Raw genomic sequence first — 27,900 nt, 5'->3', positions numbered from 1 at the left:
GAGCAGGCTGTGTGCAGTGAGCACGCCGTGCTCGCCGCTCCCCAGCGTGTGTGCATTGAGCAGGCTGTGTGGTGCTGTGAACACGCTGTGCTCGCTGCTCCTCAGTTTGTGTGCATTGAGCAGGCTGTGTGCATTGAGCAGGCTGTGTGCTGTGTGAAGTGAGCACGCCGTGCTCGCCGCTCCCCAGTGTGTGTGCATTGAACAGGATGTGTGCTGTGTGAAGTGAGCACGCCGTGCTCGCCGCTCCCCAGTGTGTGTGCATTGAGCAGGCTGTGTGGTGCTGTGTGAAGTGAACACGCTGTGCTCGCTGCTCCTCAGTTTGTGTGCATTGAGCAGGATGTGTGCATTGAGCAGGCTGTGTGCTGTGTGAAGTGAGCACGCCGTGCTCGCCGCTCCCCAGTGTGTGTGCATTGAGCAGGCTGTGTGGTGCTGTGTGAAGTGAACACGCTGTGCTCGCTGCTCCTCAGTTTGTGTGCATTGAGCAGGCTGTTTGGTGCTGTGTGAAGTGAACATGCTGTGCTAGCTGCTCCCCAGTTTGTGTGCATTTAGCAGGCTGTGTGAAATGAACACGCTGTGCTCCCCGCTCCCCAGTGTGTGCGCATTGAGCAGGCTGTGTGCATTGGGCAGACTGTGTGCTGCTCTCCCCTGCTGTGTGAAGTGTTCGCGCTGTTCTTGTGCTCCCCAGTGTGTGTGCATTGAGCAGGCTGTGTGGTGTTGTGTGAAGTGAACACGCTGTGCTCGCTGCTCCTCAGTTTGTGTGCATTGAGCAGGCTGTGTGAAGTGAGCACGCCGTGCTCGCCGCTCCCCAGTGTGTGTGCATTGAGCAGGATGTGTACATTGAGTAGGGTGACCAACCGTCCGTAAATTTCACGGACAGTCCGTAATTACGGCCGTCTGTCCGTTGTCCGTGAAGGATTCTTTAACGGACGCCTTTTGTCCGTAATTTTAACTGGTCGCACAGCTGGCACCCACCTCCCTTCTTGACGCCAATGCTGTTGAGGTCGGGAGTAACAGACTCCGATCAGCAGCATTGGAGAGGCGCAGCGTGATGGCAGCAACCCTCACACCTTCAGCCCTTGATGAGCTGTTAAGAGGTGCTTGAAGGTGACAGAGGGGGGGCGGCAGCTTCAGGGAGCAGGGGCATCTATTCAGATGCAAACAGCGCTGAATGCATCTTGTATCTGCAATTGGTGTGAGACATTCCCTTTCTGCCCAGGGCCCCAAGCATCCTAGAACCGGCCCTGATTACACTGAGGCAGCACGTGGTTCTTTTCACAGAGCTCAATTACTGTCACTAAATTGTAAACAAACCTTGGTTCTTCAACATGCAGTCTATAATGTAATAAAATAAAGAAATGGCACAATCACATCCACACTGATTAACAAAGTATGGAGGACAATCAGTTCAATCAGTTCTCTTAAAGTATCTCCTGTAAGTACTGTACATCACAGTGGGGGGAGGGGGGCAAAACTAACTTTTTGGAAACAGAGCTTGTCTTCTCCTTGTCTTGTCCAGGAGGGGTGAGGAGCCCTACCCCACCCTGGAAGAGACCAAGATGATACTAGAATACTGCATGCCCACCCCTGTGCCAACCCTGGTGGATCCTGTTCCCCCTCCTGGGATGGCTCCTGCCCCCCCAGTGATGGCTCCTGTCCCCCTCCCACCCCCGGCCTGTGATGGCTCCTGTCCCCCTGTGTTGGATCCTGTCTCCGCCCCGGGTGGCTCCTGTCTCACTCCTGGAATGGCTCCTGCAGCGAGGGTGAAGTTCTTGATGGGCCTCTTCTCAAAAAGGCTCAGCTAAAAATTAATATGAAAAGGTGGGCTAGTGAGTAAGTGAAGGGATGGCTGGATGAATTAGTGAAAGGGTGAATGGATGAATGAAAGATTGAATAGGTGGATAATGGGAGATGATGGATGGATTGATGAGTGAATGAAAGGATGGAAGAGAGAAAAGGAAATAGCTTAATGTATGGGTGTAAGGGTAGCTGGATGGGTAAAAGGGTGGATGGATGAGTGAAAGGATGGATGAGTGAAAAGGTGGATGATGAGTGAGTGGGTGGGCGGATGAGTGAAATGATGGATGGATTAACGAATTGATAAGTGCAAGGGCGAATGGATGGACGGATGAGTGAAAGGGTGGATGTAAGGATGGATGAGTGAGTGAAAGGGAAGGTAGATGTACAAAATGATGAATAGATGAGTGAAGGAGTGAAAGGATAAATGGATGAGAGAACGGATGGATGAGTGATAGGGTCAATGGATGGATTCATGAGCGGATGAGTAGGTGGATGGATGGGTGGATGGAAGGAAGGATTTCTAAGTGAAAGAGTCGATGGAGAGAGAAAGGGAGGATGATGGATGACTGGAAGGGTGGATGGGTGGAAGGATGAGTGACTGGGTGGATGGATGAGTAAGTGAAAGGATGGCTGGATGGGTGAAAGGGTAAATGGCTGGATGGATGAGTGAATGGATGGATGGTTAGAAGAGTGGATGGATGAGTGTACAGATGGATAGGGTGAAAGGGCGGATGGATAATGGATGGATGAGTGAAAGGATGGATGAAGGGATGGAGGAGGGAAATGATAGATGGAAGGATACATGATGGATAGGTTTGCAAATGGCTGAATATGTCTAAATATGGCTGGGCTTACTTATATACAATTGCGCAACCTCTGATGTGTCTGTAAAACGTATCCAATTGTCCTGAAGTTTTGTCCTGAATTTTGACCTCCTGTCCTGAATTTGTGTCCTGAATTTTGACCCTTTGTCCTGAATTTTTACACTCACCGTCCTGAATTTGCACCAATGCCAGTTGGTCACCCTAACATTGAGCAGGCTGTGTGCATTGAGCAGGCAGTGTATTGCTCTCGGGTGCTGTGTGAAGTGAGCACGCTGTGCTCGCCGCTCCCCAGTGTGTGTGCATTGAGCAGGATGTGTGCATTGAGCAGGCAGTGTATTGCTCTCGGGTGCTGTGTGAAGTGAGCACGCTGTGCTCGCCGCTCCCCAGTGTGTGTGCATTGAGCAGGCTGTGTCCTATGTGAAGAGAGCACGCCGTGCTCGCCGCTCCCCAGTGTGTGTGCATTGAGCAGCCTGCATGTGCAGTCCCCCCGTCTGCGTGCAGCGAGGGGCTCCGGGGCACGTGGTGCCGCTGTAGCTCCGGCTCTCAGGAGCAGCTCTTGTGTTGTCAGCAGCAGGAGGAGGAAGAGGAAGGAGGAGGAAGAGGCGCCGGCCCAGGCCGGGCATTGATAGGACACCGCCGCGCTGCTGCAGCCGGCGCGCGGAGGACGACAGGATGGCCTGGCCCCGGCGGCTGCTGACACCGGCTGACCACCCGTGAGTACCCCTCCTCCGCCTCCGCCCAAGGTCAGGGCAACACGCCCCCTCCTGGGGCCCGGGAGCAGCCCCGAGCCGCCCGAGGGTGGGGGGAGGCGCCGAGGCCAGGTTGACGGCATCGGAGCTTTTCGGTCAGGAAACCGGGGAGCTGCAAAGGAAGGCCTCGGGCATCCTCCTGGAAGAGGGGGGCATGCCCCTGTCGGTGCTTGCCCACCCCCCAGATCTGCACCATTTCTGACATCATTCCTTCTTTGCCCTCTGCCATTATGTCCCCTCTACTCGGCCCCCTCTCCTGCTCACCCTCTCTCTACCGTTCCTTATGCCCCTAAATTCTCATCTGTTCTACCTCCACCTCCCGGCCCGTGGATCACGCTCAGGTAACGGTGGGGTACCAAAATGTTGCCTGGACTTGGTTGACCATAATTGACTCACTAGTGTCTGGGGTAGACTTGGTTGCATTGGGGGGATGGATGTGATTCTTGTGGATTCGTGTCTTTGGGGGCGGTGGGGGTGGACTGGGCAGAAAAGGTTTATTGGGCAGTGATGGATTGGGCTGAGCTCGTTTAACAATGGCTGAAGGGTTGCTTAGAACTGTCTCTTCGAGGAGGTGGTGAATTTAATTAGATGTAGATGTTCGGGTGCTGATTAGTTCGGTAGAGCTGTCTCTCTGGTGGCTGATGTGTTGGGTAGAGTTGCCTCTCTGGTGGCTGATGTGTTGGGTAGAGTTGGCTCTCTGGTGGCTGATGTGTTGGGTAGAGTTGCCTCTCTGGTGGCTGATGTGTTGGGTAGAGTAGCCTCTCTGGTGGCTGATGGGTTTCTTTGAGTAAGTTAGCTTTTTAAAGGTCGGTGTGTTGGACATAGTTGCTGTTTGGTTTTGGCTGGTGTGTTGGTTATTCTTTAGAGGCTGGTGTGTTGGGTTGTGCAAAATGCTTGGGGGCTTATGTGTGTTTAGGAGCTTGTAGCCTGGGTAGATCTGTCTAACTGGGGACTGGTATCTTGGGAGGTATGTACTCTTTGAGGGCTCGTTTTGAATATAGTTTACTCATGAGGGGCTTGTTTGTGTGTACTCTTTGGTGACTTGTGTGTTAGAAAATTGTATGATTTTGAGGGTGATGTGTTGTACAGTGTGTGCTCTTTGCGGTCGGGCAAAGACTATAGTTGGTTTATTTGTTTCTGTTGTATTGGATAATTTGTCAACTCTTAGAGGTTGTCATGTGGGATTGCTAGTTCACTTGTGACTGGTGTTTTGGATGGTGTGTGTGCTCTTTGGGATTGTGTTGAGTAGTTTATACTCGGGATGGTGGACAGGGTTGAGCTGGTAGACTAGCATTTGATGTGTTGTATAGAGTGTACTCTTTGGGCTTTTATCTTGGATAGTGTGTATTCCTTTTGGGTTCATGGACTGGGTACAGTTAGTTCACTGGTGTCCGGTGTGTTAGATAGTGTGTACTCTTTTGGCTTGTGTGTTGGATGGGGTTTACTCTTTTGAGGCTAACGTGTTTTATTGTGTGTACTCTTCAAGGGCTATTGGGTTGGAAAGGGCTGGCACACTGGCTGCTAAGTTGTGTAGCGTGTACTTTTAGGACTTGTATGTTAAATGGTGTATATTCTGGGGGTATGTGTTGTATGGTGAAAACTCGGGGAGCCGGTGGATTGGTTGGAACTGGCACACTGGTGTCTCGTGCGTTAGCGTGTATTCTTAGGGCTTGTGTCTTAGGAAAGGGTATACTCTTTGGTGTATTGTGTGATGGATAGTGTGCACCCATTGTGGGTGGATGGATTGGGTAGGGCTGGCTTAGCTTTAGGGGCCCTTTGTGTTGTATGGTATGTACGTTTTGTGAATTTGTTGATTGGTGAGAGCTGGTGCACTTGTGGCTGATGGTTTGGATAGTATGTAATCTTTTGGGGATTGTGTACTGTATGGTGTGCACTTTTTGGCGGCTTGATCGATTGGGTTAAACTGTTCCCCTGGTGGCTGGTGCGTATATAGTGTGTATGTACTCTTTTAACTTTGTGTCTTGGATAGTGTATGCTCTCTTTGAGGGCCTCTTGTGTTGTATGATGTTTACTCTTTGGTGATTGGTGGATTTGGTTACCACTTTTTTCACTGGTGGTTGGTATATTGGATAGTGTGTTCCCTTTATAGATTGGTGGGATAGGTAGAACTGGACACTGCCGGGTTCTACTGTTTCTGGGTTGGTGAATTCGGTAGCGCTGGGTCACTAGGTTCTTGGACAGAGCCTACTGCTTGGAGGTTGTCGGGTTGGATAACGCCAGCCACTTTGGCTCCAATGTATTTGTTTATTTATTTACAAAATCCCTATTGTGCACACTGCGATCTCAATGGCGGTTAGGCGCGAATAGAGCAGGTGCAGACACACAATAATGAATCATGAAACCCTTTAATTGAACAGATGGGTCTAGAGGGCTTTTCCGAAGGCGAGCAGAGAAGGGGTGGGGGGGTTCTGATCTCCAAGAAAGCCAATTCCAGAGCCTTGGCGCTGACACCAAGCAGTATCGCTCATTACCACTCGCCCATGTGGAGTGGGCGAAAGATGGAAGGTGAAGGCTAATCAGTACTGTCGCCTATGTGGAGTGGGCGATGGATTTAAGGCGAAGGCTGATGGTTCTTAGACATCTGTTTGTGCTGAGCGATATCTTTGTGCGGATATAGCGTGAGCGGAGGCGAGTGTGCAGGAGAGACATTTATAAGGGAGGTGTAGAATTTGACACCAGATTATGGCAGAGATTGGCAGCAAAGGTAGCATCCCTTCAAAGGGGAAAATCCGATTTGTTTTTCAGGTCTGCTAAATGTTGGACCCTTTAGGTCTAGGGTGATTGAGCTGGTGAAAAAGTGTCGTGGGGCATGATCAAGTTTAGAAGATGTGTATTAATCCACTATTGCCTGGTGCAATTTAGTCGGGGGTTGAGGGGGTCAATGTGAAAGGAAGATTTGTTCTGAGTTATCAGAAACAGAGGTATCCATATTTAGTCATTGCACACATGTTGATGTTCATAATTATTGTACATTTATCGGACATTTCCAGATTCTTTGGCTTTTTGATACATTTGGGATAGAGACCAAATAATTCTGGTGGCAAACGTAATGCTGAGAGATGGGTAAGAGAGCTACCAATATTACTTCAGCTTTAAGCTGTTAATATTTGTCTAATGTCATTCTAATTGACTCTAATTAGGTGAGCTATAAACTTAAAAATTGGACCAAGGAATTCTGTCAAGGAGGTTATTATCCTGTCTTCATCAACCGACCATTCCTCGCAAGGTAAAAACTGTACAGGAGGGTACCCTTCAGTCACTCATGAGGACATGCTTCATCATTGGCCCCCCTTTAACCAGCACCAGAAGGGTTCACTCAGTTCACCATGAGCTCTTATTTTTGGGAAAAGTTTCTCTAATGTTTGTAAAAGGGTTGTTGGGAGTTAAAATTATATTAGGGCAAGGTTTTCTGTGAGCTCTATTCAAATTTGTCTGGCATACATATTGTTGAAGGAAAACGAGATTTGGGGGTGTGACATTATGTAAGATGTCTCCCTTCCTCTTCCAAATAGTTGACATGTTTCAGCCTCTTTCTGGCACCTTTTTGCCCTTCTACAAAAAATTGTAAGTCTAAGGAAAAAAACAAAACCAAAAACTGTTATACCATCGGTTTGATTTATTCCTGTATAGAAAATTGTAGTGTCTGTAAACGATTAATTTCTTTAATGCGTTCTTATAACATGGAACGTTCTCCCTTCTGCCATTCCCAAAAGTGAGGCACTCCACTGCGACGACTATATTTCGCCTGTCTTAGTAATCGAATGTACTCTTTGAGACTGAAGGGTTGGACATCTGAACCCATCCCATGCAGTACAACTTGTACACTGGAATAAAAGACCTGTGGTTTAGGACTTGGACTCGAGTAAATATACTGATCTTGAACACTAAGTCAGTGTGCGAGTGCACAGTTCTTTATTGTGGTCTTGAACTGTTTGGACTGCAATGTCCAGTTTTTTCACTTCAAAATAGAAATGCCGTAACCATATGTAATGGATGGCCCACATAAGACTATTTATTAAGGGTAGAGTCTTGCGGCCACATTATCAATGACTGCCTCCGTATTGGACCTTATTTTAGATAGCATAAATGGCGCTAGTTACCGCTTTGTCATGATGAGATATGTAAAAAACTGATTTATATTGAGGCGATTGCTGAAAAATGAATTTGGGACGGGAGACTTATGTATCAATAATATATCAGTAGATTTTAAAATCCGGAAACTAGAATAAATTAGAAGAGGATGGCCGACATAAAGGATCTATTTATTCGGGAATGTTCTGAATCGAACAGCGAGATGACTCTTTCACTTTTCTAAACTTTGTCCTCGCTAGTAACTTACCCATTTTCTCCAGTCTCTGCATATGGTGGTGGAGGGGGCTGGTGTTTTTTTAGGGTATATGCAAGGTTCTGGTGGTGGCAGCAGCTGGTGGCCCTCCGAGCACCCACAGACCACGCTCGCAACCTCAGCATAATCCTCAACACCAAACTCATCATGAAGCGCCAAATAAACACAGTCACTTCTTTGTGATTCCACACCCTTTGCATGCTCTGGAAAATCTTCAAATGGATCCCTGGCAACACCAGGAAAACCGCCACCCAAGCCCTCATCAGCCATCTTGACTACCGGAATGCCCTCTGTGCCTGTATCACATCCTCACTCCTTAAGAGACTCCAGAACATAGTAGCTAGACTCATCCTCAACCGCCCCAAATTCACCCACATCACCCCCACCTCAGGAATCTCTACTGGGTCCCTTTGAGAAGAGAGGCCAGGTCAAGCTCCTAACACATGCCTGCCGATCTCTACATGACCAGGGACCAGGCTACATCAACCACTGCATGAACTTCCACCAACCAGTCAGACACCTATGCTCTGCCTCCGAGGCCCTCGTGCGCACCAGGCATTGGCTCCAGCAAAGTCTGCTCCTTCTACCTCGCCGCAAAAGCCTGGAACGACCTGCCCTTCCACCTACGAGCATCTCCCTCCCTGGCAGAATTCAGAAGAGAACTCAAGACATGACTTTTTGACTGAGACCATCTATATCACAGCGCTCTGATACCCTCACCGGTGAGGAGCAGCACTCTACAAGACTTATTGATGGATTGATTGATCCTTTCAGGTTGATGAAACATAATTTCCGGTTGAGTCCATTTGGTCTAGACTGGCAAACCCGAGCCGTCATCTTAGGATGTGGGACATTCATTGAATCGTTTTAGAGACTCCAGTATTTCTACATACAGCAGCACAACTCTAATAATTGAGAGAGTAGTGCCCCCAACCAGATATATTGGTGTGTATTTCAGCATTATTGTAGACCCCAAATTAGCAGTAAAAGAGGATAAGCCAGCCAAATCTGTCATCCTACTGGAAGCAAACATGTCATTGAAGATACTATCATGACTCTCATAAAGGATAGGATTTCTGAATAAAGTCACGGGTCGGAATCATGAGGGACTTTTGAGGACCGCAGCTTTCTCAAGAGGTTATCTGTAGTTGAGAAGTCACTGTTATTAAAATATTTCAGCTTGCTAATTTTGTAGTTCCAAAATGAGAATCAAAGAGAACTTGGCTCAGGTTGGTTAATTATGCCATATTGATGGTCATTTTCAGTATTACTTTCAAACTCTGGTTGGAGAAGTAGTAATTCTTTCCCAGACTCCAAGGAGTTTGTTCACTAACCTTTCACACAATGCAGGACAGCAAGCACAGTTATATTTATAAAGATATGGAGCATTTCTGCTATCATTTTGCACTGGAGCCCTGTGTGCTGCCAACACAGGCACCCTTGCAGCATGGTGCAAGGTTGCCTGCGATACAAGCAGGATTGTTTTTGTGACGGAAGGGATGCCATGCTGCACAAAAATAATCTTTAGAGGCTTTTTCTTCTATGTATGCTGCAGAATGCAATACATGCGGAAAGAGGAAATAACGAGGAGAAATACACATATTTCTCCTTCTTATGCCTCACTTGGAAAGACTATCCCCCAGATTCATCATTGTCCTCTTTTGCGAGTCCTTAACAGCGATTATTAAAGAATCGCTATTAAAGACTCGCAAAACGGGATTCATGTAGAAATCGCAATATTATTTGCGATTTCTACAGCTTCCTTATTTGCGATTAGCAAATTGCTAATCGCAAATAAGGAATGACTCCCCATTCACGCAAATAAGGATGCGATTTCAAGGGTGCTAGGGGTGTCCAAAGGACACCCTGTAGCACCCCATAAATATAAATGTAGACTGATGTTGCGCACACACATGTCCAAAGGACATGTGTGTGTGTAACATACAACTTAGAAAAATGCACTAAAGTGCATTTTTCTAAGTTTTCGCTATTTATCACGAAGTCAGACTTCGCGGTAAATAGCGGCCAAAAATAGTGATTCGCAATTAAAAAATGGTTCATGAATTGCATTTAAGGAATCTCAAATAGAGATTCCTTAAATGCAATTCCTCGCAATTTAGCGATTTCGCAATTTGCGATTTTTGCATTTGGGGTGATGAATCCCAAATGCAAAAATTGCGCTCGCAAAGGGCCAGATTCTCAGAATCTGGCACTTTGCGAGCCGATTTTCCGTTGATGAATCTGGCTGATAATATTTTGACACATTCCCAGGTTTACTAGCTTTAGTCAATCTGGGTACGTGCCAAAATTCATGGGTGGATGCATGGCAACACGCATGCTCGATCCAAGTGAACGCCTCCCAGCTTTAACTGTAACATAATACAGCGCAAGCATTTGCGTTACATTACATTTCTTTACAAAGCCACGCATGGCAGCGCAAATTGCCCCTTGAGTGGCTGTGTAGATATTACTGAAACCTTTGCATTGTCTTTGCTTTGCCTTGAGCAACACAAGGACGTCGCAAAGGCTTGATAAATCTAAGCCTACATGGTGGTGTTCATATGATCCATCTAAATGTACAGCAACGACGAATGGGCAAATAAATCTCTCTAGATATTTATTTTGGGTTATGTTTGAGCCACTCTGTTGCTTTCAAATATTCATCTGCGCTCTATCTAGAGCAACGCTATCTCATCATTTAAGGCCTCCTCATTGGTACCCAACCTATATATCAATTTCTGTTGCCTGTAGAGGAGTGCCTATTTTAACTGTCCCTGACAGATCTTTGGTGTGTGAGAACGGGACTTAAATGTAGTGCCAACTTGATTTTTAACATGCCCTTCATTATTGTTGATGTGTGCTCCAGGTTTCTAATCCTTATTTGCCATGTAATGTCGACATATCCAAATCCACAAAGGCATTTGTGAGGAAATGGGGTGTATTATATGGTATGATTGAGCAACCTCACCATGTAATCCACTTACCAACAGTTTTTGGACACTTAGGTTTCATTAGTTAAACCTTCATCTCGACCTTGGGTAGCTGTGGCTCAGAGCAACAACGCTTACACAAAGGAACAAGTGTAAAGCTAATAAATGGCACCAAAGCAATTGAAAAAGAAATCGACACAACACCCAAGAAACCAGACAACCGATTTATAAAAATAGACTGTATTTTTATAAGAACTTAGGGGCACATGCATCAGGCATTTTACCGGGTGCAAACGGGCCGATTCGCAAAATCGGCCTGTTAGCGACTGGTAAAATGCTGTTTGCCATGCATCAAGCCCAAAGGCATTCGCAAAACAAGTAATCACAATTTTGGCGATTACCTATTTTGCGAATGCAGTTAGGGAATCGTAAATAGGCCCATAGGAATGAATGGGAAGGCATTCCTTAATTGTGAATCGCTATTTGCGATTCGCAATTAAGGAATGGGTAGGAATTACTAATATTTTAGCGAAATCCACATGTATAAGGAATTGCAATTCCTTCATAGCGATTCCTCAAGAATCGCTATTATGGAATTGCTATTCTTAGCTTGATGCATGTAGCCCTAAGACAGCAAAATGAAAAAGATCCAACCAAGGGTTCCAGAGATATGGAATTTCCAAGAAATAAAACATTAGAGCATTTCAGTGAACCGCGAACAAGCATTGGCAAATTCAACAAATTTGACAGAAACCTCTTCAAGGTAAAATTGGGCAAGTGTCAATGCGCTTGGTGAGAGTTGCATGAAGCGACCAGCTCCAGAAGAAAGCTAGTCAGGGGATTCAGCAAGGTCCTCAGAAACAGTTAGGTCCATAGGAGAAGCATTCTTCACGCAGTTTCAGTCATTTTATTAGTGTTGTAATAGATTCATAAAGAGTGGTCCTGATGCTAGTGATGAAGAATGCTGATGATGCTCCAAGGATGCTGTGAATGTGATGTGCTTGACAGGGGTCTTCTTGCAAGTATTCCTCAGTCCACGAAAGTGGTATGGGGATCCTGGTTGCAGGGTCAAAGTCGCACGAGGTCCTTTCCAGGCTGCCCAAAGTCCAGTTGCCTCTGGACTACTAGTCACTTTGTGTCTCAGTCACAGGCCAACCCTTCTTGGGTCGAGTCTTCATCCCAGCGACCCTCCAACAGCACTCCCGGGATCAGTGACCTTGGGTGCAGCTCTTTGCGTCAAGTCTTGGTCCCAGGTGCTGAACAGCAGCAGTAATAGCGACTTGAAGACTCTGGGCTACGAACCTACCCATGCGAGCTTCTTTAGCTGGTGTGTCCCTGAGCTGTGAACATGAGGGCAGTCGGCTGGCCCTTGAAGTCTCTAGGCTTTTCAGGGCTTCGGAGACAACTTTTTCTTGAGCAGGACACTGCAGGCACAGCTCCTCTCTTTGCGAGCCAGCAGGTGCAGTCCTCTACCGTGCAGCCAGTGGCATAGCAAGGTCAGGTGGTACCCGGTGCGGAAAATTTCATGTCTCCCCCAGCTTGACAAATGGCAAAAATATGTGTTTAAAACCCATGTTTTTGCCATTTTGCCATTTTTGCCATTTGGTCACCCCCCTCAGTGATTGCCCCGGGCAGCCCTTCACTCTAGTGCTATACATTTGCCCTTCAAAGGCGCCGCCTTCTTTAAAGCCTGCCTTTTGGGGCTAAAACCCGTGTGGCTTCCTGCAGGATGAGGTAACACCTCTCTGGTCTGCAATCCTGCATTGTTTCACTTCCTGCGAGTTGTCGGCAATTCTCCCCAGGAGGGCAGAAAGCTGTCTTGTGGAACAGGCTCCACGGGTGCCCAGGAAAGCACTGGAGTCTTAAAGGCAACAAAGGGGCAGCTTTGCCGAAGCTGTGCACGGCAAAGAGTTACACACATTTCGCCTTGATATTCAAGTCAAGCTTAAAGCAACAAGTTGTTTGATAATTAGAGTGCTCACTTTGGTCACATTGTAAAGGAATTAACACTGCTGAGGGGTCAGTGTGTAATCCTGCACTTGCCAATCAGGCAACCAAGCCTTTCCACAGTAAAACTGGCAGATTTGCATTTTTAATGTTAGATTTTGTAGGCTACATGTCCTTTTGGTGTCATATGTTGTACCCTGCCTTAGGACTCGATAGGCCTGCCAGAGGGGTGACTTACACAGATGCATAGGGGAAGTGGAGGCTTTGCCACTTATTTTGAAAGCAAAGGCAGGCCAGCAGTACAAGACTTCTCTACCAGTCTGCAGTGGCGGGATGGGGGACTTTCAGGGTAGCACAACCAATGCTGCTAACGCTAAGCGACCCCTCTAAGTTACATGCCCTGGGTACCATATGCTAGGTACTTACAGGTAAGATAGCCATTTCCAATTGGGTACAGACAATTCAACATACACTTTAGGGTCAGTGCACGTGCACTGAGGTCTGGTTAGCCGGTCTCAGTACGCTCTGTGCATCATTACGATTTCAGAAAGTAAACGGACCAACTCCTTGTCGGAATCGTTTCCGACCGACTCACGTTCGGTGAGTCCGACCGATTACGATCCTGAACACCATTCGGAAAGTCTCCTATTTACTTCTTGGGGAGCCTGTGTTCCGACCGACAACACAGGCTCCCATTGAAAAAAGGGGTGGTTGTGGAAAACCCTGCACCCTGTGGCGAAAACCAAAACCGGAGACCTCAGGATGAAGGGAGGCCTGCTACGGGCCCCGAAGTCAGTTTCCAACAGCTGGTCCATGTCGGACAGTCCTCTTTGGAAAGGCTGTCCGAATCCGACATCGTAGTACTTTGGTCGGAAACGCGGACCATAGAGCTGTACGATTCGTCTTTGACCAACTCGTAGTTTCCGAATGCCGGTTGGAACGGATTCGAACTAACCGAACGGTTACCTTTCCATCATAATCGGTCAGTTGGAAATGTTTCCAAGTTGGTCGGAAGTATAGGTTCCGACACGGTTTAGGAAAATCCGGCTGGTGTTCGGAGCCTCTCTGACGAACATTGTAATGAGGCCCTCTGAGTCGAAAAACCAGAAGCATCAATCAAAAAACTTGTGGGTGACCACACAAACAGAGGCCTGGTCACTTTTGCAGTTTGTAAAGGTTCTCTGCTGTTAAGGCGTTTTCATACCCAAATCAAATATTGGTTTTGAACTATTTGAAAATACTACATTTACCAAATGGATGGTGCCTTTTATGGGAGGAGGTCACCTTAGGGTTTGTGTTCACTTTTGCTATTTGTTCCAGGCCTTCGGTGTACCAGTCTATCTCTTATGATCATTTCTCCTCTGTACACAAAGAGGGTTTTTTCAGCCCGTTGTCCAAACATGTTAAAATACTCCAATATTTCAAGAGTGACGGTTTGAGTCTGTCAGATAGTGTTAAAAAAGTTGTCACTGGCACAATCCTGTCAGTGTCAAGGAGACTGTTCGTATTATTATTGTGTGCTCTTTTCCTAGCTTTTTTCAGTATCTCCAGTGGGTAACCTCTATTGTGAAGTCTATTGCTCAGCCTGAGTGTCATATGTCCTGATATCGGAGCAGTTTCTTCTGATCCTCAGATTTTGTCCTACGGGCACATTTTCCAAGAGACCTCTTGGGTTAGCACCAAGATACCCCTTTGGGAGTGATTTTTTGTGCTATATTAAGTCTTAGGAACAAAACATAACAATGAGTGATGACTATTGAATCTCAGCAGTGAGTTACGGTCAGCGAATCTTGTTCTATAACATAGTGGTTAGTTTTCCTGCCAAACTTGAGAAACGCCCATACAGGTTCCCCTATTTAGAGTTAATAGTCTTTTTCATACTAGAAGAAATTCTGTGTCATCATTAATCAGAAACATTCTATGATGTACAATCTGGCATTCCCAAGATGATCTCGTAGGAATTTCTTCAATGGTCCTCATCATATCCTCTTGGGGAATGCGCTTGTACAGAGCTTCTACATCTATTATTATAAGAAACTGTTTCTCTGGGTTATAATCTACATCTTTCATGATGTTCAGCGTAGTTGTAGTATATTTAAAAAATGTAGACATGTCTTAAAAAGGTGATGCTTTTGAACATTGCCACAAAGGAGTCCAGCGAGATGCTGAACATTGGACTGGTTTTAGTGTCATGTGGATGCTATTGGCATAGGGGTACTAGGACGGTTCTAGACTTAAATGTTTCTGATGTGCCTGGTTAAATCTGGCTCTTTTTGATGAGTGCTTAGGAATTGGATAGAGCTGATTCTTAGACAGCTGCTTTGTTAGGAAGGCTGGCTCTTTGAAGAGGAGTAAATTAATAGGTCTGGCGTATGGGGTGTTGGATTGGAGAGAGCTGGTGATCTGTGGAGCTGTTGTATTTGATAGAGCTGGCTCTTTGGGTGCTGACAAGTTGAATAGAGATGACTGTGCTGGTGGGTTGGTTAGAACTGACTCTTTGAGTGGTGGTGTGTTTTTTGTGAACATGATCTTTGGGTGCTGCTTTTGGATAATGCTAGCTCTTTGGGTGTTGGTATGTTGGAGAGAGATGGTGCTTTGGGAGCTGGTGTGTTGGATTGGACACGCTCCATAGGACATTACATTTGTATTAGAACGGGCTATTTGGTGGTTATGGATTGAATGGAGCTGACTATTTGGGAGTTTGTAGTGGTTTGATAAATCTGACTATTTGTGAGTATGGGATCGGGTAGAGCTGGATCTTTGGAGGCTGTTGTGTGGCAATGGCTCGCTGTTTGGGAGATATATTGGATAGAGCTGGTACTCTGGGGTGTTGTATTGGACAGAGTGGGTATTTAGGTGTTGGATAGATTTGGTTCTATGGGTGCTTGTGTGTTGGATAGAACTGGTTCTTTGAGGTGTTGGTATGTTGGATAGATATGAGTCTCTCGGTGCTGATGTGTTGGAGGTGTTGGTGTGTTGGGCAGAGCAGCTTCTTTGGGTGCTGGTGTGTTGAATAGAGCTGGTTGGTATGTTGGATAGATCTGGTTCCATGGGTACTGGTGAGTTGCATAGAGCTTTTTCTTTGAGGTATTGGTGTGTTAGATAGAGCTGGTTCTTTGAGGTGTTGGTGTGTTGGATAAATCTGGTTCTTCGGATGTTGGTGTGTTGGATAGAGCTGGTTCTTCTGAGCATTGTTTGCTGGTTATAGGTGGTTCGCTGGGGTGCAAATGTGATGGAAAGAGTTGTTTCTTTAGGGGCTGGTGTGTTAGATAAAACTGTCTCATTGGGGTTATGGATTGGATAGAGCCGGCTACCTGGGGAGGATTCTGACGGGATACAGTCGACTCTCGAGGTAAATTAAGGATTTGATTGGATGGGCCTTTCTTTAGTGTACAGACGGGGGTGTTTGGAGGCCGGTGTGGCAGATGCATTAAAATGTTCGAAAGTAGCGGTGTATTGGTTTTGAGATTTCAGGACTCAGCACTTGGCATTATGGAACCGAATGAAGCAAGCTCGGAGTTATAGCATAAAGGAACGAGAAAATCCCTGGAAGCCATTTATTTTTATCTTGATCTTAGACTATTCTGGGATCTGTGGGGGCTAGTGACATTTCAGAATTCTTTATAAGGCTGTGACGTACTTTAACCCTTTCTCTTCTTTGTTGCTGTTTTACTTGAAAGACCATTTCTCTCGTTACTGCAGCATCCCCCAGAGAGTCAACGAATTCCAGTGCTCAGACACTGTTCTAGCTACCGTTGCTGTCACTACACACAGCATTGGCTCTCTGTGGTGTCACTCTCCTCATGCATTGGTTGTCAGGGATGTCACTCATCTCAGATTTTAGCTGCCATTTCCATCACCCTCCACGATAACCCCTCCCACTATCATTGGCTCCCTTTGCTGTCATTCTTCCAGCATTAACTCTGGGTGCTTTCACTCTTCGTTATTATTGGACACAAGTACTGCAAACCTAAAGGTTGGTAACCTGTGTTGTCAGACTCCCTTCAGGCTTTTGCTTTCATTATTTTCATACTCTTCCTATATTGGGAGCTGACATTGTCACTTTCCGTAGTCATTGGCCGTCATTGCTGTCACCTCCCTAGAGCCGTTGGATACATTTTTTTGTTATCCTCTTCAGGCATTCGCAGTTTTTTCTGTCCCCCTCATCAAACGTCGGCAGCCAGAGCCGTCACTCTTCCGGCACTGGCTGGTGGTGGTGGTGTCACTCTCTGCAGCCAATGGCTTCCTGTGTTGTCATACGCCCCAGGGATTGACTATTCTATGACATCAAGCCACGAGCCGCTCTTGGTGCCATCAAAACCTCGAGTGCCAATATAGGCAACTCCCCCAACATGAAGAACGTAGCATGCACATCAATAAATAAACACACAAGACAGGTTTGTTGGGAAATATTTTAGTGCAGGTTGCCAACGTGGTGGGTTAACTTATGGGCGATCCAAGGGCAGCCAGCGGTGACTAACCCAAGCTGCCCAGCCTGCCTGAAGAGCCAACTGCAACGTGGCCAACCCAATCGGTGCTACCGTTTGGTGGGTGTTATCCCCCTTAAATACAGTGGACCACGAGTGCGTCCCTTTACTCGCGCCTATTTAGAGGCGGAGTGTGTCCAGGCAAGCCCCCGGTTGCTCACACCTTTTTAGGGCGAAGCGTGTCCCGACAAGCCCCCGGTTGCTCAAGGCACAAAAGGAAAGGCAGATGTGCGGGGGCTGGTATAAGTACCTTGCCCCCACCCTCTGATGCGCCGGACGTGATGCGTGGCCCGCGTCAGACTTTGGGGACTCTCGGAGTGTCCCAAGCACTAGGCATGTTGCTGTGCCTAATGTAACACTAGGGTGGCCACCCTCTTGAGTGGGCATACTGCGTGTGCTGCTGGCAGCCTCAGAGCTTTGGGTTCTAATGCTGTCACCCTCCACAGGGATTGAATTCCGGTGGTGACATACCACAGTCATTGTCATTTAGTACCGTCAAGATACACAAGCATTATTTGCCGGTGCTGCCTATGTTTGCAGCACTTCTTGCCATAGCTGTTACCCTCCTCCGTCAATGGCTGCCTGTGCTGTCACCCATTGCAGGCACTAACTATTCGTGCTGGCAGTTCCGTTGTCTTTGGCTGCTAACACTTTCATCCTCCAAAAACTAGCTCTGGTGTGTCTTCCTTTGTAGCTATTGGCTGAGAATGCTGTCTTTCTCCCTCGCCATAGGATGCCCTTTACTGCCATTGTTTACTTGTCCTCATGCAGTTATATGTCAGAATATCGAAGACAAAAATAGTATTATGGACTTGTCTTATCATGGTGGCCAAGATATTGACTATTCATATTATTGTGTAGTTAAGACTCTATAGGTAAGTATTAATTTACATTTCTAATCCACTTCTACGTACCTTAATATAAACATGGGATACACTCGTCTTCACAATATTCTAGCAGTAGGTCACAGTGTTCTGGAAGGTTTTATATTTAAATGTGGCTATTCTTGTAGTCAACCCCTAGCAGCTATATAGGGTTATCAGCGGTGTCTTAGATGACATGGATCCAGGAATCTACGAGTCAAAAATTGAGGGCAGGTGCATCATCACAAGGCTCATCCTTCCTAGATGTACCCTGCCTGGCAGTCACCAGCAGCAGGCTCTGATGAGCTGGGGGCAGAACTAAGGCCCCAACAGTGCTGCTTGATGCTGGTGAGCGAGGCCCCCCCAAAAAACACCAGCAAGATTGGTGTATATTATCTAGCACATTGACAAAATATGCACTGACTTTATGTCCTCTGCAGAAGAAACTCTTGACATTTGTGATCGACAACTTATACTATTAATATCTGTCACATTGGTTCTGGCTATCAACAGGAGCTATATTTACACATTTACGTACAGCGAATCTTAATGTTGTTGAGGGGACATTTAAGTGGTTCATTATGATTTAGGTGCAGTGTTTAGTCACCACTCAATCGGCTTTGACCAGGGTCTGTCGCTGGCCATCTCTATAGCAGGATGTAGGACACATGACAGCCTCTCTTTTGTATCCTGTGGACATTTGTGAAGCAAATAACCCCACCCTGACTGCGCCCTCTGGTGGTAGAACCAGTTATTTGATCCTCCTGGTGAGGGGATGCTTAAGCAAGTAGTAGGTAGAGACCACAGAACCAGCTCTCCAGGGCTGCCTTCGAACTGATCTAGCCCATTAGGTTTTCTTTATTTTTATATATGTAAGAACGTATATAGCACATCCAAGACCAACAGGTATAAGGGCGCTTTTCATTGAAACAAAAAACATAGGGTTACATCATGGGGGGTTATTGCCTGGGTGCAGGAAGAAGTTAATGAAACAGACTCTAGTACAAGAAGAAAGTGTAGTTCTACATCAATACCAGATACATGTGTGTTGAAATGGAGGCGACGGTATGCAAGGATCTGAGGCTGTGAGTGCTGTTAGTTGCTGGAACAGATAGGCCTCGAGTTATTTCCTGACAGGACAGGAGTCCGTTTCCTCGCGGATGCTGGCATGGAGTTCTAAAACACACAGCTTCAAGAAGCTGAGCAAATGGAAAACAAACATACATAAAAAATGTAAGGCGTTGCCCAACAACAAATCATAAAAGCTGCTGAAAAACCGGCTCTCGTCACCGTCCTGAGGAGCTGACTGAACAGAGTATGAGATCTATGGGGGCCTCCAGCCCAGGTCTACGTTTCAGGATAACTACAGCGTATGTAAATGACATTTAGACTCATGTAAAAGTAGCTCATGTTGACAGGAAGAATCCAAGTGACCTATACCAATGGTATAACGTAGTGAGTGTGGAAAGAACAGAAGTGACGTGTCTGTGAACGACACTGGCACAACCAGCAGTTAAATACGCCACTGTTATTGCTGTCATGCACATACTGCCAATATAGCCAACTCACCCCAACATGGAGACATAGCATGCACAGCAATAAATAACCACATGAGACTTATTTGTGGGAAAACATTTTGCTGCAGGTTTATTTCATACAAGAATTATGCCAACGTGGTGGGTTAACATACGGGGGATCCCAGGGCAGGCTGCGGGGACTAACCAAACTGCCCTGCCCGCCATTAAGAGCCAACTGCATCATGACCAACCCAATCGGTGCTGCCGTTTTGTGGGGTTTATCCCCTATACATACAGTGGACCACCGGTCTGTCCCCTTACTCATGCCTTTTTAGGGGTGGAGTGTGTCCAGGCAAGCCCCCGGTTGCTCAGGCTTACAACCGCCCGAAGGACTAGCGGGGCGCCGTCGCTTTCCTCCAGGGTCCTGCCATAAAGACTCCCGGGGTTGTTTGGCTTCTGCACCCTATTGTGCTCCTGAAGAGGGTTACCCTATGTACCATTGAGTCTCCGGATCACCCTGTAACTCCGCCAAGCGCTGGATGTAGCCACCGTCATATCCGGGGCCACCCCACTATGGCAGGCTCTATAAACTCCTACAACCTGCAGATACCAGTCCTTCCAGCTGGACCAATTCCCTACCAACCTCTGGCAGGTGTGCCCCATCCCTATCGGGGTCCCTGCTGTGTTTGGGCTAACGAGGCCATGTCTAATTTACGAAGTCCTTCTTATTTCATTTGATGGGCATGTACTTGGCTTAATTGACCATTTTGTAGGAAAATTCTACGGCCTCCCCGAAACTTGGTAACTACTGTTCACCTCTTTAACCACAGTTCCAATATGTGTTCCTCTGGTGCGCTCTGAGCTAATGGGCCTTCTGATTGGGGGTTGTATGGTCCCTGTGTTTACCGCTTACTTCCCAGGCCTCGGCTTCAGGATTCCCTGGTAAGCGTAAAGATGTCTTCCATTATGGCCAGGAGTATGTTAGATTAAATACGTTTTTGTTGTGCCCAACACAATGACCTTATCTTTATCCGCTGACCTCCATTTGTTGAATTGTACAGCACCGGCCAATAATAGGACCCCTTGGGGATATAAAACAGCTCTTTTTGGAACCACAGTTCTGTGTGATACCAAACATAATGCACTCTGTGCAAGTTTGTGCATTTTCTTTTATGGGTGACAATGACCTTGTTTGCCCCCTTACTTGGAGGGTCCCCAATACGAGGGTTCAGCCTGATGACCAAGTGCCGCACAAGCAAGAGAGCATGTAGACGTGCATCGGATTTAAACTGCGTCATGTCCTTTCGAGGATGCCTGGTGCTCCTCTCCCTTCTAAAACACAACAAGGTGGATCTAAAAACAGGGTGAGGCCTGGGGTCCCCCAAGAACTCTGCTACATCTTACGTCTTATTGCCTGCCAACCCATCAGCGTGACTGCGATCTACAGATGCTGTGTGGCCATGTTGGTGTATCCACCCTAGCATATGTAGCGCATAGCCAGACTTTTGCTAAATGTATACCAGTGTGCACAAAAGATGCCAACGCGTTTGGATAGTGAGAACCCAGGGTAAGACATATGAACAAAGAATGCCTGCACCTTCTTCACTAAGATTGCAAGATGTGTTCTGGTGATAGTCAGCATAACTGCTCCAAACCCAATTTCTCAACCCTATTGACGCCACCGCACACTTGTTGGAATGCCAAACTAATGCAACCCACCTGGTTGAAGGACACAGAGTACCCACACTACTCTTTACAGTATTCTGCTTCATGTCATCATTGTCTGCAAGCCCTTCACCGTCTGACTTTGGTCATTAGCTGCTGAGTCACCCTGCTGATGTCCCCACCCAGCATGAGCAGCCTCGTGCCAAACTTCTGCTAATTTATATCAGGATGCTGACAAGTGGATGGTGAGAACGAGAGGAGGACAGTCTGAACAGAATCCAATCTAACTGCGGACTTTAAATGGATGTTGTGTTGCCGTACTGGTACACCCACCCTGGCGTGGATTGCCCAGCACCCGGATTACAGCTGTTGCTGGGATGCAGACGAGGAAATGTAGATGGCTTTAATACACTTTGTCAGCCAGAGTCCTCCACAAGTGTTCCCCACGCCTTGAGGACCTGGCCCCCTTTTCTGGGCAACCACTCCTACTCCACCTGGCTGGACCAGCCATGGGGCAGGCAGTCTCTAACAATAAGTGAAGCGTCCTATGGTACCCACTGGTTATGCTGAGGCACATTCCCGTTAACTGGCCACTAAGTTTGCACCTCACCCATTTTCTTGATACAACTATAATGAACCAATGTAGTGTCATAATCCGGTACCCTTGAGAAATTGTCTTTTGTACCTCACCAAGTCCGTCAGTCCCTTGCTCAGTTTAACCAAATTAAAATCTTGCAGTATCTACATACTTTCTAGGATGAAAGGTTGATACAACCCAACGGGGTTTGATCCTATGACAGTCAGGTCGAAACCACCACCTGACCCAGTAGGAAATCTGTCCAGGTTTTCTTTGCCATGACCCCTCCTATGCACCATTTAACCTGCAAGTGGTTATGTGGCATGCACCAAGCGGAACCCGGCAGCCCTATTCAACCTTCATATCCTTACAGCATAGCAGCACTCACTGCTGCAAATGCCTGGGTGCACGAGCATCTATTACTCGCCCCTATTTAATTCAGTAAATATTTAAATTAATTTAAACCGTGTATATGAATGAACTGATGGACAGACAATTGAAAAATTTCACATGTTCTGTAATATGACACATTTTCGACTTGTCCGTCAACTTAAGTTGGCCGCCTTAGATCAATTCAAGTGATCAGTGCAAGTGCATCAAACAGAACCAAGTATGGACGATAAGTGACCCCAATTGAACTCAGACAGAAGCTTGGTGTGGGTGGGATATCCAAATGTTGCCTTGATGTGGTGGAATTACCCCACCCCCACTTGCAGCAAATTACTGTACAGCTCTATTCACACTCCCCAAGCTGGATAAATATAAACAATGTGAGTGGTCCAATGACAACAATGTCAAAATCTAAGATTCCCAGTTTATGTTCTAACGCAGCCCCCTTATAGAGAGTCCTGCCAGGACCCCTCTGTCTCACTGAGTGAACCTAGCTACTTCGCACTTGCATGTCATTCAAGAGAGACGCCTAACCACAAGTTGGCACACTGCTGCTAGGAGAGGATACAATCTGTTTCACCCGGCTTTCACCCTGCTAACATTTGGATGGCCAGGACCTTTTATATAGCTATTTTGCATTTGCATCTGACTTGAGGAGGACATCTAGTAATTACTTTTGTCCTGCAGCTATGTGAAAACCCAAAACTGTCGGCTTTGCCCAGCCAGGTTCCTTTGTAGAGACAAGGGTCTAGCACAAGAGGGTAGGTGCAGAACTTCTATACCAACCACCACATAGCTGTTGGCGACTACTAGAGAGGACTTTGACCCGAAGAAGCGTGGATTGCTCCAGTGGTGTGGGCCTTGCACCCAAATGACTTATGCACCCTGAAACATGAGGCCATATGGGTCTCAACTCGAGTACCTTAAACCCTTGGCTTCACCCCCCCCCACCCTGTCACAATATGCAGGTGCTTAAAGGCGTGTCAATGATGCTTACATTGCTCAAATAGCACTGATTGGCCCTCTAAAAAGAGCAGATTTAACACATACAACACAGCTTTACAGCTCTCTGCTGTATCAGATTGGGAGGCTCAAATATCTAAAATTAAGCGGGGACTGGCGAGCATTGGCGAGGCGGTAAGAACCGTTACGTGTACCTCCCATAATGAGGACGCAATTGATTTGTATTAGCCGTTGACTTTCCCTGGCCCCTCTAGGGTTACCCCAGTTCATCAAGAAAATATCACTTGTTTGTTACATAAAAAAAATAATAATAATAATAACAATTTAAGATTTTACAAGGCCAGGCAAAATACTTTGATCGGACTCTATATCAATCGTCCTTCATTCTAAACCGGTCTTTGCTCCCTGTGTTGTCTAATGCTCCGCCCTGGGTAACCTGGGGCTCTAACCAATCTATACTTTGTAGTTTGCATGTGGCTCCTGATGACCAACAATAGCTCAACTGTTCATGTTAGGCTTACTGGTTTTCACTTATACGCTGCCATACAAGAGGACCTCTCAGCCTCAGTTTATCATGTATGTTGGTGTGCACTCAAAAGTTCGGGTAGTGTACCCGACCTTGAGGTGATGGTCATGCAACAGGGAGGCTCTCTCTCTCCTTGTTTATTTAGTGCCTGAATATACTGACAAAAATGATAAAACTACATTTTTCAAAAAGACAGGATAGTATTCTCTCTCTCTCTCAATTGATTGAATATTTAATATACATTTCTTATTTGCAGTGTACAGTATTTGCACCCATATCGATAAACACTCTGTGATAAGTACAACGGTAGGGCTCCAATAAACAAGCACAGAGGCCATTCATTAAAGTATACATTCAGTACCTACTCAGGTTGTTGACTGCAAATGTCTGCAGGGCTTATCTGTGGTTACTTCGATATGTCTGATGCAAAGATCAATAAAGATCTGGAACAGCCATATTTTGTGTATTTACATAAAGCATGCAAAACTAAAGGGAGTGGATGTTGTTTCTTTGATTTTTCAAAAATGCACGGACCATCATAGAACAGTGCTTCCCAAACTGTGGTCCGCAAATCCTCCTCAGGGGGCCCCGACTACTTAGATAATTCCATAATATTAACAGACTAATAAAGTGTATATAACTAAAGAAGCTAAATGTACATTTGAAAATTAAAAAATGTGCTGTAAATGTAAAGGAATTTGAAATTGGAGGCAACATTTTTTTATAAGTATTTCAGATTAATTCATGGGAGCCTTGTAGGTGCATTAAACAGAATATAGTATGGACGATGAGTGGCCTCAATGGAATTTAGAAAAGTTCCAACCTTTCTATTACAGTTTATTATTTATATGCATTTGCGAATTAAATAAAATGTCTTCTCATTTCTGTATTTGTTAGATTAGTGATTTCTTCTGCATTTTTGTGTATTTGTTGTGGTTCCAATGATTGACAGTGCTTAGGTCTGACTAAAATAACCCTTTACAAAAATCCAAATTGTATTTTTCAACAAATCCTATTACCTTTCCTTGTTTTTGGATGCCATGTTATCTGTTAGACTCTTTCTCTTTGTAGTGCTTTGAAACCCTTTGAATACTTTGTTGTTTTTAAATAGAGAAGTAATACATGGAAGTTGGGACTAGCCACTAGAGTCACAGAGGAAGCAAGCAAGCATGAATACCCCTAATATGAATTGAGCATAGAGTGATCTTGGATGGGGGATGTGCCATGCCAAGATGTTAATCTTGCATAGCATGTAGTTTATGCTAAATCGAAGACCACTCCTCTAGCAGTTGATATAGCCTGCTTCTCTGTGATATGTTTTCTAGAAACATGGAGTTTAGTTTTCTAGACCTCCTGGCACCAAGGACTTGGTGAATATGCTAACCAAAGACAGCAAACCAGTTCTACTGCAACCGCCACACAACCCACTGAGCAATATTTGAGTGAGATATGTTTTACGTAACAATCAATCCCACGAGTCATCAAAAGGATAGTTAAATGAACCCCAAAGCACTCTCAAGAACACTAGTACACGAGGGGTACGTTTCAAAGATGTATTTTACAATCAAAACCCTATTCTGGTGCACAATATAATACATTGTAACTACAGTAAATACAAATAAAATGTTTGCCAATAGATAGAATAAATGGAAAGAAAAACAATGTAATTGCTGTTATGTATTTATAGCAATTCTGCCCCCATGCTACTACTAATTCAAAAGGAACAAGTGATGGACGGAATGCTGGACAATGCAAACATTCACCCCCGTCACAAAGATTTGGGTTTAATCGTTGATTCTTTTTTTCACCACGCCACCCCAGTTTGGACCCACCCACATGCAAATCAGTCTTGTTTCCGGTCCAGGGAAGACCTGGCTTGGCAGTTTGGGCTAAACTGTTCCCATGAGGAACAGGGCCAAGACTGATTTGCAATGGCTGGGGTGGCGAAGTGAGCTAAAGAACGATGATGGATTCAACCCAGATCTGTGACTGGGGGTGAGTGAGTGAAACTTTTCAGCACTCTGTCCATCATCTCCTTGTGTTTGCCCATTCTACTACTATGCATTAAGCTAATTCTAGCCCAGCAGAAAACAAAAACCTATTTTGAGCTTCAGAGATGGTCCACACCTGTATACCTGTATGAACAATGCAACTTGTGTTCAGTATGATATCAACGCCTTCTATTCTTGTCAAGCGAGTCCAGCTGTACTTATAAGTTTAGCGAGCAAAGGCTAAGTGCCACCCTTCCCTGTAGCCTTCAATTAGAATTGTGTTATGATTCTGCACAACATTTCCCTTTGTCGCCTGGTGTGAAGATGTCCCTCTAACCTCTCACTCTGTCATTAGCTTTCATAACATTATTTCACTGTTGTTGAGAGCCTCAGAATAAACAATTAGCATGTATTCACTTATTTTCAATCTATAAGACTGTTATTCTGAACAACAATAAACGAGACACATAGATGTCAACATTTTAGAAACTCTTTAGAAATCAATGAACAATAATACGAAACAGAACCGTTAGCGTTTAGATTAAATACTGCAAATGTATTCTTAGAAACCTGATTATCACACTGTAGAATATAATATCATTCTATTGATCATACGTATTCACTCTTAATTGATTATTTAGCACATTTAGCTTATGAAAGAGAATACCAAGAAGAGAAACAACATAATATTTTTTACATCTGTGTAGCACTACGCTTCCTGTTACTACAGAGATCTGGGAGAACTGATAGTGTACAGGTATTTAAGAGACAAGAAACAAGTGAGGTTGGAGTGTGATTGGATGGCTGGCACCCTGTTCTGATGCTTTTCATTTACAACCCTAAATTAGGGAGAAGTTCCAGCAGAAGGCAAGTCTTAATAGTTCAGTTTTTCAGGAGGTTCCTGAATCCTAAGCAGTGGCTTTAGATTAGATGGTGGGTCAAGAGCATTCCACAGTCTGATTCCTGGCACTGCCCAATGATCTTATTTGGACCGTTTGAAAGGTCGTTGATGGATGAGGTGGGTTCACGCTGACCATAGGTTACAGCCCAGCATGTACAGAGAGGTCAACTTCTGCAGGCAGTTTTGACCGTGTTCAGGTTCTTCAGGTATTTTGGGTCTTTGCCACATTTTGCCTTGTGGATGGCCTAGAAAACATTGAATTTAATTTAAATGGCTAATAGAAGCCAGCGGAGAGCCTTCATTGTGGGCTTAATGTTGTGTTTGTGTTGATTTGGGCACAATTTGGCTGCCTAATTCAGTAGCCTTTGCAGGATGAACATGGTTTCTTGAATAGATCTGTGTAGATTATGTTTTAGTAATCCAGGTACGCCTTGATAAAGACTTGTCAACTTCACCTGCTGATTTGTTTGAAGGTGTGAAATATATTGCAGCAGAGATTAATACATTTGACCTCTGTTTTGACTTGGTGAGTTCTGTCAAAATGTATCGCCAGGCTCCTGCTTTCTGGTTTTATGAAGACAATCCAAAACACTGAGTCCTGTTAAAAGGGATGTGGATATGCTTGTGGGATTGTTTGAATGGTTATAGAGGTGGAAGGAAATTTGTGTGTTAACCCCACACATTTAGAAGTTGGCGTGTAATTGTATGAGTAGCTGTTCCTTGGGACGAATGTTGATGTTGAACAGAAGGCGATAGAGAGATGATCTTTGGGGGAAGCTGCAGGATCCGGAGATGCATGGATTACTCAAGCAGACCTGATCCTGACATTTTAGACGTGGTTAGAAAGAAAAGTTATATGGCCTGAGTTACAATTTGGTAGATGGAGTAAATGCCATATTAACATTGAACGCCTTCATATTAACAGAGAACTTTACTCGGGCCATACTGTGGGTCCTCTGTGTGCCAAATTTAGATATCTGTTGTGCCAGCGGGCACCTCTTAACATTAGCAGGAACCACCTGTATGGTGGTTCCTGTCAATGTATTAGAAGTTTAACAGATGACTTTGAGAGCATGACCTAAAATAGGATTTGGTTTTGAAAGTAAAAACACTAATGACCCCCATAACACAGGAGTCGTCTCCCAGGGTGTGGGGGTCATTTTGCAGTTCTCACTTCCCCTTATTCCCAGGCTTTGTGGGGCTGTGATGGACAGTGAAAATTACAGCAAATAGGATGGGCAACCCAATAACCCCTCGGAAGCCAGGGTATCAATAAGGAATAAGGTAAATTGCTAGCAAGGGGTTAATTTGTGAAGTTATTTATTCAAAAATTAGATGGTTGTTGTCAAATAAAATGTATCTGAAGACAAAAAGATCAAATGATTAATCATATAAATCCATTAAGAA

At 45.5% G+C, this 27,900-nt stretch overlaps 1 protein-coding gene across 3 annotated transcripts in view; it reads left to right on the top strand.

Annotated features, from left to right (window-relative positions):
* The first annotated feature begins 3,051 nt into the window (after positions 1-3,051).
* Positions 3,052-27,900, top strand: part of TBKBP1 (TBK1 binding protein 1) — a 332,178-nt gene continuing 307,329 nt past the window's right edge. For 2 of the 3 annotated variants that reach the window (XM_078645597.1, XM_078645593.1), the window contains exon 1: positions 3,052-3,334. The gene's annotated coding sequence lies outside the window, so the exon portion shown is untranslated. Of the gene's footprint in view, positions 3,335-3,591; positions 3,712-27,900 lie in introns of those variants that run through there. The other variant, XM_078645595.1, reaches the window with a different exon arrangement.

Source organism: Lissotriton helveticus, chromosome 5_1 (genome assembly GCF_964261635.1).
Source record: "Lissotriton helveticus chromosome 5_1, aLisHel1.1, whole genome shotgun sequence".
Lineage (NCBI taxonomy): Eukaryota > Metazoa > Chordata > Amphibia > Caudata > Salamandridae > Lissotriton > Lissotriton helveticus.
This window is presented reverse-complemented; position numbering and strand designations above follow the sequence as displayed.